The sequence below is a fragment of the Rousettus aegyptiacus genome, unplaced genomic scaffold, assembly GCF_014176215.1.
Source record: "Rousettus aegyptiacus isolate mRouAeg1 unplaced genomic scaffold, mRouAeg1.p scaffold_m13_p_3, whole genome shotgun sequence".
In the NCBI taxonomy this organism is placed as follows: Eukaryota; Metazoa; Chordata; class Mammalia; order Chiroptera; family Pteropodidae; genus Rousettus; species Rousettus aegyptiacus.
Genome location: NW_023416306.1, coordinates 80,830,984 through 80,845,770, shown reverse-complemented (window position 1 = coordinate 80,845,770; position 14,787 = coordinate 80,830,984). Strand labels below are relative to the sequence as shown.

At 34.4% G+C, this 14,787-nt stretch overlaps 1 protein-coding gene across 9 annotated transcripts in view; it reads left to right on the top strand.

Moving 5' to 3' along the window:
- Positions 1-14,787, top strand: part of PEAK1 (pseudopodium enriched atypical kinase 1) — a 255,006-nt gene that overhangs the window by 14,416 nt on the left and 225,803 nt on the right. The gene's annotated exons all lie outside the window — the stretch shown is intronic.

The following is a 14,787-nucleotide window of genomic DNA, read 5'->3' as shown; positions in this document are numbered from 1 at the left end:
AACAAAAATCCTCTATGTGAACAAGGAAAAAAAGGTGATGGGAAGTATAGCGATGTGTTGGAACTATTAATAGGTTTTTTACTTTTTGCTATCTCCATTTTCCTTCTTAATTTGTTTAGCAGATTTTAATTAAATATTTAACTCTAAGAGTTTTCATGAGCCATGAGCATGTTACTTTTGGAGAGTTAGCATTGTTTTCTGGTTCAAGAGCAGGGATTCTGGACCCAGAGAGCCTGGGATTAACTCTCATTTCTGCCACTTAATAGCTGTGTAATTATTGGCAAAATTACTTTATTTCTCTATACCTTAGTGTTCTCATCTGTAAAATGGGGATAATGATGGTACCCACCTCAAAGGGTTTTTGATGAGCTAATAATTGAAAAGTGCTTAAAATAATGCCTGGAACATAGTAGATAAGATGTGTTTGTTGAATAAAGTAAACAAAGGGTGGTAGAAATGTTACATTTAGAAAATAAAGATTTTAGCTTTCCAGTATATTTATAGCTTCATACATATTAGGTAGATTCTTTTCCTAGCTTTGGTGGAAAAGGTTTCCTCTTATTCTCCTACCTCTGCTTTCTTGGGCTTCTTTGGTTCTATTGATGGTGGAGGAGCAGGAAAATTATGTGTCCTTAAAAATCGTTTATGATATGAACATTTTCCATTGTTTAAGATTAGGATTCCCACTTGTAATTTTCAAAGTAGATTCAGTTACCTTTGTTATTATAAGAGAAAAAACCATGGTTCACCTCTTAAATATTTTGGAATAATGAGTTGAATATTTCAAATGCTGAGAAATTGCCTTCTTCCCAGGTGTACAACAGTTTTTATAGATTTCATTTGGATATGAAGTAGGAGTAATTGTGGGAGTTTGTGTGAAAGAAGATTCAAGGCATTGGAGAAGCAATAAAAAATATTTGCCTACCAGTGATGTCAGAAACATGGCGGAGTGAGACATATCTCTGGATCTCTCCCCTTGAAACAAGTAAGTTAAACATCTAAAACTCAACAAAAAACACCCAAACTGCGCACTAGCACATCTGAGCGTGGAATCTGCACAAAAGAGCTACTACGTGTCAGAATCCTAGGAGTCGGGTGGTAGACTGGGAGAAACAAAGAAGCTGCCTCTTGTAGCTGGAGCTCCCTGTAGGAAGAGAGAGAGGGGAGAAGGTGCAGCGTGTTCCCTGAACACCCTAACTGGGAAAGCTGTGAGCTTCCCGTAGCCAAAGACAGTGCCCAGGGATTAGGGCAGAAAGCAGAGAAGTGGGGATGGCAGAGAAAAAACAGTTGATTATTATCACCCACGGTTGGAAAACATGAGGCTGAGCCATAGGCCCCATTCCCCAACCCAGAAGGACCCTCACCCATGTTTTACAATACTGCACATCGCAGAGCCTCACAGGAATCTGAGCAAATGCTATCGAAACTGTTGCTAACACTGACAGGGAATGAGACTGAGGGAGAGAGCATGATTAAACATCTATAAGAAAAAAAAAAGGCATTATTAAGTCTTTATATAAAGCAGGGATCCAAGAGGCTTAGATGCCACCTACTGGAAACCAAAGGAAAAACTTCTTCTTTGTAACAGGCTAATGAGAGACCTTTATATAATCTTTCTGGAAAAAAGCAGAGTATACTTCCATTAATGCCCAGGCAGGGAGACACCATGAACCACCAAGGTGGTTCATTAAACACCATTAACCACCAAGGTGGTTCTTAAACACCATGAACCAGCAAGGTGACAAGGCAGCTCAGAAATAAAGAGAAAAATCTCCAGAAAATGAGCTTACAGACATAGAAATATGCGACTTAGATGACAGAGAATTTAGGATGGTACTTCTGAAAAAAAACTCAGGTCCAAATAATTTATATCAACAATTCCAGGAGTTGACAAAACAACTATATTAGCAGAGTGAGCTCTTTAGCCAGGAGACTGAAACTCTCAAAAACAGCCGAATAGAACTTATGGAGATGAAGAACACACTGAAATAAATGAATAATGAAATAGCAAGCTTGGAAAATAGAGTTGACCAAATGGAGGAAAGAATCAGTGATATCGAAGACAGAAATCTAGAAATAAATCATAAGGAAGAAGAGAGAAACTGAAGAATGAAACATAATGAAATAGAAATACAAGAACTAGCTATACCATCAGGAGAGGAAACATAAGAATAATGAGCATTCTCGAAGGGGAGATGAAGGAGAAGGGATTAGAAAGCATTTTAGAAAAATAATGGATGAGAATTTCCCAAATCTAAAGAATGAACTGGGACTTGGAATTCAAGAAGTCAACAGACTACTCAATTATCTCAACCCATTATCCAAGACACATTATATTAAATTATCAAAAAAAATTCTCAGGGCAGCCAGGGAAAAGAAGACGGTAACCTATAAGAGAAAACTCATTAGATTATCATCAGACTTCTCAGCACAAACCTTACAAACCAGAAAGGAGTGAAATCACATATTCAAACTATTGAGCGAAAGGAACTACCAGCCAAGAATCATGTATCCAGCTAAGCTCTCCTTACATATGAAGGAGAAATAAAGACCTTTCCAGACATAAAAAAACTTAGGGAATTCTTCACTATGAGGCCTTCATTACAGGAAATACTGAAAGGGGTCAGCTCACCTAAAACAAGATGGCAAAAAAAAAAAAAATACATAACTAGGGTTAAGGAGAGTAGCAGGCAGATAGAAGCAGAGGAGTGCAGCCCTTACTTAGGACATTATAAGCTTAAGAAGAGATTTGCTATTGCAAGATAGTAATGAATGTTCAGCATACATAGGGACAAATTGAGACAACAGTGACAAAAGGAGAGGATTCAAAGATCCAAATTCACAAAAGGGAATGGAGAGAAGACATACGCAGAAGAAAATGGAACACACACACACACACACACACACACACACACACACACAACCTTTACATGTTTGTATTGGTAACCACACGCCAAAGGTTCAGAACTAAAGTATATAGCATGAAACAAGAAGGACCAGGGGGAAAACCCACAAAATCCAATCGAAATAAAAAAAGGACAAGGAAGCAATGGAAACATCGAGCTACCAGAAAGCAAAAGATAAAATGGTTATAGGAAAACCTCATATTTCAATAATCACCCTAAATGTAAATGGACTGAATCTCACCAACAAAAAGGCACAGAGTAGCAGAATGGATCAAAAAACAAAACCCAACCATATGCTGTCTCCAGGAGACACATATCAGCTCCAAAGACAAATATAGATTCAAAATGAAAGGGTGGAAAATGATATTTCAAGCAAATGGCATTTAGAGAAAAGCGGTAGTAGTGGTTCTAATATTGGACAAAATAGACTTCAAAATCAAAAAGGTAAAGATACTGAGGGACACTTCAAAATGATAAAGGGAATCATACACCAAGAAGATATAACACTTATTAATATCTATGCTCCCAATCATAGAGCCCCAAAATATGTAAAGTAATTACTTACAGAACTAAAGGGAGAAACAGGCCAAAACGCTATCGTAGTAGGGGACCGAAATACCCCACTGTCGGATAGGGACAGATCATCCAAACAGAAAGTCAGTAAGGAAATGACATCCTTAAATGACACATTAGACCAGTTGGACATAATTGACATTTACAGAGCCTTTCATCCCAAAACAGCTGCTTATACATTCTTCTCTAGTGCACATGTAACATTCTCAATGATTGACCACATACTGGGACACAGAGATAGCCTCAACAAATATCAGAGGGTTGGAATCACACCAACCATAATCTCTGATCATAATGCTTTGAAACTATAGGTCAACCGTAAAAAGAAAGAAGAAGAACCACAAATACATGGAGATTAAACAACATGGTACTAAAGAATAACTGTGTATTTTTCTGACACTTCATATTAAAGAATAACTGAAAAGAAATGAAAAGAGATCAAGAGATACATAGAAATGAGTGATAAAGATAGTACAACATATCAAAACTTTAATAAGAGGAAAGTTCATATCATTATAGGCCTATCTCAAAAAAAAAAAATCCCAAATAAACAACCTAATGGTTCATCTTAAACAAAAAGAAAAGGAAGAACAAATGAACCTTAAAGTCAGTAGAAGGAAAGAAATAAAAATACAGCAGAAATAAATGAAATGGAAAACAAAAAAATAAAAAAAAATGCAACAAGGACCTGGTTCTTTGAGCAGGTTAATAAAATTGACAAACCCCTGGCTAGACTTATTAAAGGAAAAAGAGAAAGGACACAAATGAACAAAATCAGGATGAAAGAGGGGAAATTAGTACTGACATCGCAGAAGTACAAAGGATCATGAAAAAATACTATAAAAAAATACAACAAATTTAATAACCTTGAAGAAATGGACCAATACATAGAAAGATACAACCTTCCTAGACTGAATCAAGAAGAACTGGAATAATTAAATGAAATGATCAGCAGTATGGAAATGGAAACAATCATCAAAAACCTACCAAAAAGTAAAAGTTCAGGACCAGATGGCTTAACCAGTGAATTCTAGCAAACATTCAAAGAAGATTTAACCTATTCTTCTCAAACTTCCAAAAAATTGAAGAAGGTGCAATATTTCCCAAATCATTTTATGAGGCCAATATTACTCTTAATGCCAAAACCTGGTAAAGATAACACAAACAAAGAAAACTAGAGACCAATATCTCTCATAGGAACAGATGCAGAAATCCTAAATAAGATATTAGCAAACCGAATACAGCAACATATTAAAAAGATTATACATCATGATCAAGTGAGCTTTTTCCCAGGGGCACAGGGATGGTTCAGTATACACAATTAGATTAATGGAATATACCACATAAACAAAATATAAGAATCCTATGGTCATATCTGAAGGCAGAAAAAGCCTTCCACAAGATACAGCATCCATTCATGATCAAAACACTTAACGAAATTGATATAGAAGGAACGTACCTTAAAATAATAAAGACCATATACAATTCCTCAGCCAACATTATACTTAATGGTAAAAAACTAAAAACTTTTTAAGATCAGAAACAAGATAAGGCTGTCAGCTATCGCCACTGTTATTCAATATAACATTAGAGTTCCTAGCTGGTGCAATCAGACAAGAGAAAGATACAAAAAGCATCCAAATAGGAAACAAAGAAGTCAAACTGTCATTATTTGTGGATGACATGATTCTCTGTATAGAAAACCCTAAAGATTCTACAAGAACACTACTGGAAACAATACGCAAATACAGTAAAATCTCTGGATACAAAATCAGTGTTCAAAAATTCATTGTGTTTCTATAATATGAAGTGTCAGAAAAAGAAGTGAAAAAAGTAATTCCTTTTTCAATTGCAACAAAAAGAATAAAATACAGAGGAATAATTTTAACAAAACATGAAGGACCTATATAATGAAAATTATAAGACCCTATAAAAAGAAATCGAAGAAGATACAAAGAAATGGAAAGATATTCTTTGTTCTTGGACTGGAAGGATCAGCATTGTTAAAATGACCTTATTATTTAAAGCATTATACAGATTTAATTCAGTCCTCATCAAAATCCCATCGGCATTTTTTAAAGAAATGGAACAAAAAAATCATCAGATTTGTATGAAATCACAAAAGACCCCGAATTGCCAAAGCCATCCTGAGAAAATAGAACGAGGCTGGAGGCGTCACTCTGCTTGACTTCAAATTATACTACAAAGTGACAGTAATCAAAACAGCATGGTATTGGCAGAAAAACAGACACTTAGAGCAGTGGAACAGAGTCAAGAATCCAGAAAGAAACCCATGGTTATATGGGCAAATAATTTTTGACAGACAAAAAAGCCAAAAACATACAGCAGAGAAAGTAAAACTTCTCCAGTAAATGGTCCTGGGAAAATTGAAAAGCTATCTGCAATAGAATGAATGTAGACTGTTGTCTATCACCACACACCAAAATTAAACTCAAAATGGATTAAAGACCTGAAAAGAAGACCCAAAACTAAGTGCATAGAAGATGACTTAGGAACTAAACTCAAGGACCTTGGACTTAAAGAGGATTTTAGGAATTTGGCCTCAATGGAAAGGGAAGTAAAAACAAAAATAAATGAATGGGCCTAAAAGCTTCTATTCAGCAAAGGAAATCGTCAACAAGGTAAAGAGATAACCATCTGAACTGGACAATATATTTGCAAGCAACACCTCTGATAAGGGCTTAATATCCAGAATATACAAAGAACTCATATTACTCAATAACAGAAAATCAAATGATCCAATCAAAAAATGGGCAGAGGACCCAAACAGACACTTCTCTCTAGAGGACATACAAATGGCCAACAAATATTTGAAAAGATGCTCAACATTGCTAGCTATGAGGGAAATGCAAATCAAAACCACAATGAAATACCATCTCACACCAGTTAGAATAGGTATAATCAACAGGACAAGTCATCACAAATGTTGGAGGATGTGGAGGAAAAGGACCCTCATACACTGCTGGTGGGACTGCAAATTGGTACAGCCACTATGGAAAACAGTTATGGAGGTTTCTCAAAAAACTAAGAATTGATCTCTCATATGATCCGAAAAGTTTTTTGCACACCAAAGTTCACAGCAGTATTTTTAACAGTGGCCAGGACATGGAAACAACCAAAGTGTCCTACGATTGATAATTGGATAAAGAAGAGGTGGTACTTATATACAATGGAATATAACTCAGCCATAAGAAGAGATGAAATACTGCCATTTGCGACCACCTGGATGAATCTCAGATAATCATGTGAAATAAGTGAAATAAGGTGGACAGAAAAAGTTGAAAATCACATGATATCACTTATAGGTGGGATATAAACCTAAAAGCAACAAACAGGACAAAGAAAGAAAAAATCATGGACATGGCCTATAGACTAGTGGTTATCAGAGGATGGTGGGGGGAGGGAGGAAGATGGAGGTAGATGCGGTAAAAGGGGTCAAATATGTGGCGACATTAAAGAATTATAAATGAATAAATACAAACAAAAAAATATTTGCCTAATTCACTTTTCTTTTTGACTTGAAAAATTGTTTTTCTAGCAATATCCCTTATGCTATTTTCTAGCATTTGGATTTTGGGGACTGACTGCATTTATAGTGTTAAAACTCAAGACTAAATATTTTCAATTAGATGCCAAATCTTAATTCAGCTATTGGTCCTGAAGTTAAAAAAGTTTGTTGGTTTCCAGAACCAATGAAGAAATTAATATATTGTAAGAGTAAAGGGAGAGACAGAAGCGAATGCTATTGGATAACTTTTTGTCTTGTATGTAGTATAAGAGCAAGTTTACCTTGTATCTCATAGTATACTCCTTTCCACAGAAATGCAGCTTGTAGAATGATAGCATCAGTGAATATGTAAATTTTACCATTAGCAGCTTAGAAATAATTTATAAATACAGTAGTTCCTAATTTAGGGAGTTGAACTATAATTATTATATTTTATTTCGCATTTATTTTTTTATTAAACATATACGAATAAAATTTGAAACCTATTATAAATGCAACTCATTCTTTTGACAGTTTTTTCATTCCAAAAATCATGCAAAAAATCTTGTCATCTAGAAAAGAATATGTTTTGTATTTTTTTGTAAAAGGCAAGTGTAGCACTTTGTAGCTGTATGAATGCTCACCCCATCTTCTCTCCTCTGGGACTGTGTGGTCTGGGTTTTCGTGGACTGGTTTTCTGACTAGGAAACTGAATCCTAAGTGTACAGAGTGGCTTTCCTCTGATACTATCTTTTTTGGTTGCGGATATGAAGTGGAGTTTAATATTACTCATTATACTACACATCTTTAAACAATAGTTTTTACGATAGAAGAAAAGTTAACTTACAGAAAAAATTGGAAAAATATAGAATAATTTAAAAAGAGAAAATCTGTTATTCTCCCATCCAGAGATAACCAGTACTAATAATTTGGTGTCTCTCTCTCTCTCTCTCTTTTTGGTATATATATGTTTCAAAATACCAAATTGACATCATACTGTATTTAATTGAGATATAATTTTTGTATCAGTTATAGTCAGTGCAGTAAGCTGATTATGCTGTGAGAGGCGTGCAGGAGCCAAGACTTGCTGAGGAGGCAGTAAATTCATGCTCAATGAGGAGATGCTTTTAATTTAGAGGAATTGGTATTATTCTTTTTCATATTACTAAACTAAATTTGAATAACTTGCATGTTTGAAGCAGCTCTACTTTTTAATAATCTCATGGCCTGTTTTTTTTCTGTTACTATATTATGGATGTTTAAATTCTGCCTCCTACCTACCCATGTTCACCTTGTGATAGATTGGGAATTGGCAATAATATAGGATATATTAGTTGAATGGGCCCTTGACAGTCTCAAATAATGTCTCAAATCTCTTCAGCATAGTTGAGAGCTGTGCTGTCTAACAGAATTAATGCATGCCGCATAGGTAATTTCAAATCTTTTATAGCTACATTTTTAAACAGAGAAACAAGTGAAATTAATCTTAATGATTTATTGACTCTAGTATAACTAAAATATCACTGCAACAATACTCAACATAAAAAAATTACTGAAATGTTCTACAATCTTTTTTTCTTACTAAGTCTTCAAAATTTGATGTACATATTTCACTTATAACATATCTCAATTCAGAATAGCCACACTTCAAGTGCTCAGTAGCCACATATGGCTAGTATTAGCACAGTCTTAGAGCATATAATTTCAGTATAGTCAGTGTGATCAATTCCATATTCCAAGGATTTTGTATAAATAAGAGTTTGCAAGTATACCTTGTGATTTAAGACCTGAGGACAAATAAATTTTATCTTTCCTTGTAGTGAATACTTTTGTGAAGTAATAAACACATATACACGTACATATTATATATGCACATATAAATTATATATGTACACACATGGCACACACATTTGTCATAATCCTTATTACTCTTAGGAAACAAGAGCAATTAAAATCATTCTCAAAATTAATTTGTGGCATGAAAAGAGATTTGGCATAATTAGGAAGATCTTTAAGGTTAGTAATATAAACTGAGTATAATATGATGGAAGAGCATTGAACAAGTTTTGCTTTTAGTGATCATGTGAAAAAATTTAATATCTCTAAGCTTCATTTTTTTCTGTATGATGGAGATTATCCTGCTCTTCTTTCTTAGTATGATTTCGATTATCAAATGAGATGAATGGAGACTAAAAGGATGTTATCTTTTCATCTTATGTCCCCAGGACTTAGTGCAGGGTCTGATAAACTAACACCCAATGAATATTGAATTCTAGGGCTGATTATATGTAAAGGAACTTTCTAAACTGAGAGTGTTATAAGTGGAGACCATTATGTTTACTGTACTTGGTTTGTACTATCCTTATTTAAGTTCTTTACTGGAATATGAGAACCGTAATATTCGCCCATACAATCAGAAATCAAAAAATAGGAAAAAAAGAATTACCTGTTGTGGTTGTATTTTTACTTGTTAATATTCATCAGATCTTGTCTGGATATAAATATATCTTTAAAATGTGTCATAATCTTGTTTTAAAAGCTGTCTACCATTTAAAATAAATATCTATTTCTGTTTAAACAGTTAACTTTTTTTATTATTGGGAGATAGATGTGACTGTTTTCCCTGTACCCAATCTTTATCAGCTTAACAATTAGCCTGTTTGAGACACAAATGCAGGCTCATTGTATGCCAAAATTGTAGAGGCAAAGTAGCAATATTTTAATTACTGGAATGTAGTCTAGTAATCAGAAAATAAGAATGGCTTTCTTATTTCTGTAATAACCAGAGAAAGTCTGTTTTTTCCCTCTACAAGGAGTGCAGCACTTCATAAGTACTTAGTATGGAAGTAAAAATTGTAATGTAAGAGCAAATAATGTCCATTTGGAACAGCTTTTCAAAGTGATCTTCATCACTTTGAGTTTCTGTAATTGTTAACTCACTGAGTCATCTGTAGCAATTGAAAATTTGGATGTTTCCTATTTTTCAGGGTGTATTTTCTGATAAAGTGGCTTCCTTTTATCAATCATGAGTGAAGTAAGCAAGCCTCATATAAAATAGTATGTGCAGTTTGACAGTATTCCTTATTGTTGCCTGACGGGTAAGTGAGGAACTTTTAAAAAGCAGGTGAATGTTGTCGCTGTACTAGGACACCATTAACTAAATGATACACTCTGGGAGTAGTTGGCCCAGTATTCTATTTTCCACTTCTGTCTTCACCCAAAACCTTTGAGTATGTTAGGTGACAGATACAAATCACATTTTATTTTTTCTCCATATGACAGTAAATATTAAAATTATTCACATGAAGAAATATAGAACATATTACTAAAGGAGGTATGTGCATTGACAGTATAGACAGACCACTTGGTCAGATGAAAAATGTGCGATCCATTGATCAAACGATTGGCTTCAGTTAAATGCAAAGAGGGAACTTGCTTATTCTCTTCCCTTGTTGATTTTTTCCTCCCTGATGGCACTTTAAAGCAATTATATTAGAAAAAATACTCTGCTTATTTGTTTTATTCTAAATTTTTCTGTTTGGTATGCTCAGACACAAGAGAAAGAAGTTTGAAATCTTGTTCTTTTCCTTTAATTCTGCTTCTTTATGTGTTGTGCATCTGCTCATTCTTAGCATAGAAAATACTAACAATAACTGGTTAAAGCGAGGTGTTCACTTCATGACTACTTGTAATCTGGTTCTGAATAACTTTTATTATCAGCCCTTAAAAATTCCAGTCCAAATCAGCAAAAGCTACCTGGCACTTTAAATATATACCAAGTTGTAATTCATGCATTTGACAGTATGCTTTGCATTAATTTTTGATTCTTTTATGTCATTGTCTGATTGATAAAGTTCAAATCACTAATCTTGTGGAAAATAAAAAGATATGTTCATAGCTGATTTAGGAATTTAGTTGAATCATGAGCGGTGATTTTTGCTTTGAATTTTTTAAGAAGTAGAAGAAAAGGAACATGCTTTTAGTTACGTAAGTTCTTTTCATACCCTTAACAATTTCTGGTCTTTGGGTATAATTTCTGGGAAAATTTTGAGAGAGCAAGAAGGCTGTATGTTCGTAAGGTTTAGTACTTCAGTTCCTAGCAAATTGAGCGGTTAGGAGGAAAGGAAATGGTATGTAGAGCAAAACTTCCTGAGGGAAGGAAAAAAAGTTGCTAATTTTTATAAGGTAATTATTTTGGAGATAGTAGTTTATAGTTTGAAGATATTGCTAACTGTTAATCTGTAAAACATTTATAATATATTGGTTATAGAGTATCTATGAAAGCAGTTTTTAGAGAATCTAGCCTGGTTCCAGTGGCTTAGAATATGCATTTTGAAAGCATAAAATTTCTTTCTTCTTACCGACTCCTTTTAGAATTTAAAATTTCAAGGTTCATGCCACTTGTTATATAAGTGTTTTATTGTTTCTAAATGCTATGTCAGTTAATCTGACTATTCAAACAAGATTGTTTTTTCTTTAGCATTTGGAATGTTAAGGAACAAATGCTATATATTGGATGGTTATCTGGTTCTAAAGAGTTCCTTTAAACATGTTTTTCAATTAAACAAGGAATAGATGAATAATATCTTAGAAGAAATAAACCAATATAGCAATATATAGAAAAAGGAGCCAAATCCCTCCTGCAAATCTCTCGCTCTATGAATTTACCTCCCAGGGGTAATCACTGAAGTCAGATTGTTGTCCTTCCAGATCGTTTATTCTCTCTCTCACTGTGTAGTTTTGTTTTGTATATTTTTACACATTGCATACATTGTTCTGCTTTCTGTTCTCTACCCCAATGTGGAACATCTTTTCTTAGGTCAGTACAAGTTCTGTCTCATTTTTAACTGCTACATAGTATTCCTTAGCATAGAGTTCTCATAGTTTAAGTTTATTCCATTAAAAAAAAATTAAAAACAGTGCTCTTGAAATTGACCTTACTGTGAATTTAGCACTTTTAACATGGAAATGGTAAATACCCCTTGGTTTCATCATCAATTTCTTCATCAAAATTAGGTGGAAGCAAAAATTAGTTAATCCATAGACTGTTTCAACTTTTTTAAAAAAATGCTTGCATTATTTTGTACTATTCTATATATATGATTTAATGCAATTGAAACTGAGTTCCTACTTGCAGTTGGGAAGAACAGAAATCAATAAAGTTATCTGCAATGCGACAGGAAGTATATAAGCAACTTATATTTAGGCTATTTAAATTTAATTTTTTGAAAATGAAAGAAAGGCTATCCATAAGGTTAGGAGCCCTGTGTTTTCCTGTTGTGTTAGATCCCCTTTACTTCTCATTGTACTTAGTGTCACAAAGACATGAAGATGTAAGAATCAATGAGTGCATTAATGCCATGTATATGAAACATGTCAGTCTGTGGGCTATAAGTTGAAAATAACTCAGCAGTAAAGACTGCAGAGATTGGCCCTAAATTGCATTGGTATTAATACATCTATCAATTTGAGAACTTTAGCTTAGGAAGAATAATTAGTGCCCCTTTTTACTCACATCATTTTTTTTTTTTCTTCCAGAATTTAGGATGGTGCCAGCACCCTTTCCTCTAGTGTTTGGAGCTGATGTTTGTTGGTTCATATAGACCCATATTTCTTTCCCACTAGAACATAAGCTCAATGGGTGTAGGAGTTCTTGTTCCCAGATGTATTCTAGCACTTAGAATACTGCCCGGCACATAGCAGACTCATATATAATAAGTATTCATGAATTAATGATATATGAACAACCTTACACAGAAAACAGTGAAACTTTAATGTACAGATCTTGTTTCAGAGGAAGGAGTTGTAGTCTTGTTCTTTGTGTGAAGCTTTGTTGAGTTCATGTAGCCCAGCAGTAGCACTGTGGGGCTGGGCTGCCTTATAACTAACTAGTATCTTTTGATAGGGTTACTAAGATTCCTACTGCTCATCTTACCCAGGGTTAGATAAGGATAAGTTCTAAATGAAGTTTTTGTCTGGGGCTATGGGGCTGGAATCCAAGGTTACTGTAATAAACTAAAATCATGGGGGAGGAGTGAACCCTCACAGTCCTAGGGAGCCTTTTGGGTGTATACTGTAAAGGCAAAAGTTCTTAATTTTTAGTTATGGCATAACCAGAAGAGTTCCTGGAATTCCCCAAGGCACCTGCGCACTACTACATACCTTAGGAAAGCTGAGAGATCTTCACTGTTGTGTTTAAGAACTGGAGATCTGCAACCAGACCTCCTTATTGGAATCTTGGAACTGCCATTTCCTTGATCTTTGTGTCTCAGTACCTCATCTGTGAAATGGGAATAAAGTAGCAAGAACTTAAGTCATAATGTCATTAGAGGATTAACATAGGCAAAGAAAGGGCTTAGAACATGCCTGGTACATAATACCAGTGTTCAATAAATATTAATATTTATTTGATACAAGAAAAATTCACATCTATTTTACTTGTCGTCATTTTAATGTGTTTTCCTGAGAAGGTACAGAGGTGTAACTGAGGTTCTGAGAATTTTGCATAGGCCTATACAAGAGGTATGTGGAGATGTATGGAGGCCCATGGGGGGTCCATGAAGATGTGCTGAGTGTATGATGATACCATATCATCAGCTTCTAATGTCCTCATTTATCACCATGTGTCAGGTGGAGAACCTTTGATCTGGAGAGCTCTAATTATCTCCAAAGCAGGCCATGCTCAATTTGACAGTGTCATGATTTTTAGTATTTGGAACTTCCAGAATTGTTTACTATGGAAAGTAACCCTTTCTTCTGCATCCCTCTTGCTTTTGCTTATATATGTTGAATGAATATGATGCTCCATTTCCCACACAGATACCCAAATATCTCTGATTGCTGCAATAAGCATGTAACCTGTTGATATGTTATTTGGTGTTTGAAATTTTCACTGTTACCTGGGTTTGAATCCCAGTTCTGCCAGTCTTCAATATTTTTTTTGTCAGATGGAATAAAAATATCTACCTCATAGGATTTTTTAAGGATTAATAATTACTACAAAATACTTAGCATTGTGCCTGACATGCAATAAATCTCAAATATTAGTTGTAAAGTTAATATATTTGTTATCATCATGGTCATCATTGTTCCATGTTTCAAATCAGCAGTGAAATACAAACTTGCACTGATTTCTGCTTGGAACTAGAAGGCTAAATGAAATGTAGCAGCTCTCTGCATACATGTACTGTAACCTCCCTTTTGCAGTGAAGATTTTACTATCTTCAAGGGCATACAGGGATGCTGGAACATGGTAAACCTTGAGATTTGGTTTTCCTAATCTTGTATTCCAGCTCCTTTCTGCCCAAATGTTGTCGCTCATGTTTCCATTACATACATACTCCCCATGACAGCTTCTCTGATAGAATTGCAGTAATGTAATTTGTATTCTGTCCTTGAATTCAGGCCAGGATTAGGAAGTACATTCAGTGCTTTTGGTAGCAAAGTTCTGTAATGGCCTATGAGATAATGACTTTGATTATAACATACACCTTTCTATGTATAACAACCAGTTTATCAAATACTATTCACTTACTCATTTGTTACATTTCTTTTTATTTAATTTGGAAAACATCCCTGCATGATAGGTGTTATCATCTCCCATTTATAAATGAGAAAACAATCTTAGGAAGGGTAAATAATTTGCCTAAGGTTTCACAGCTGTCGAGTGACAAATGTGAGCTGATTTACTCCACAGCATTTTTTTTCTTTCAGAATAAGAAAGCTGAATTCCAAAGTTAGGGTCAAATTTTTTTTTTCTAGAGAAACTTATAAATGGTATGGCTAAATAAAGAGAATAGG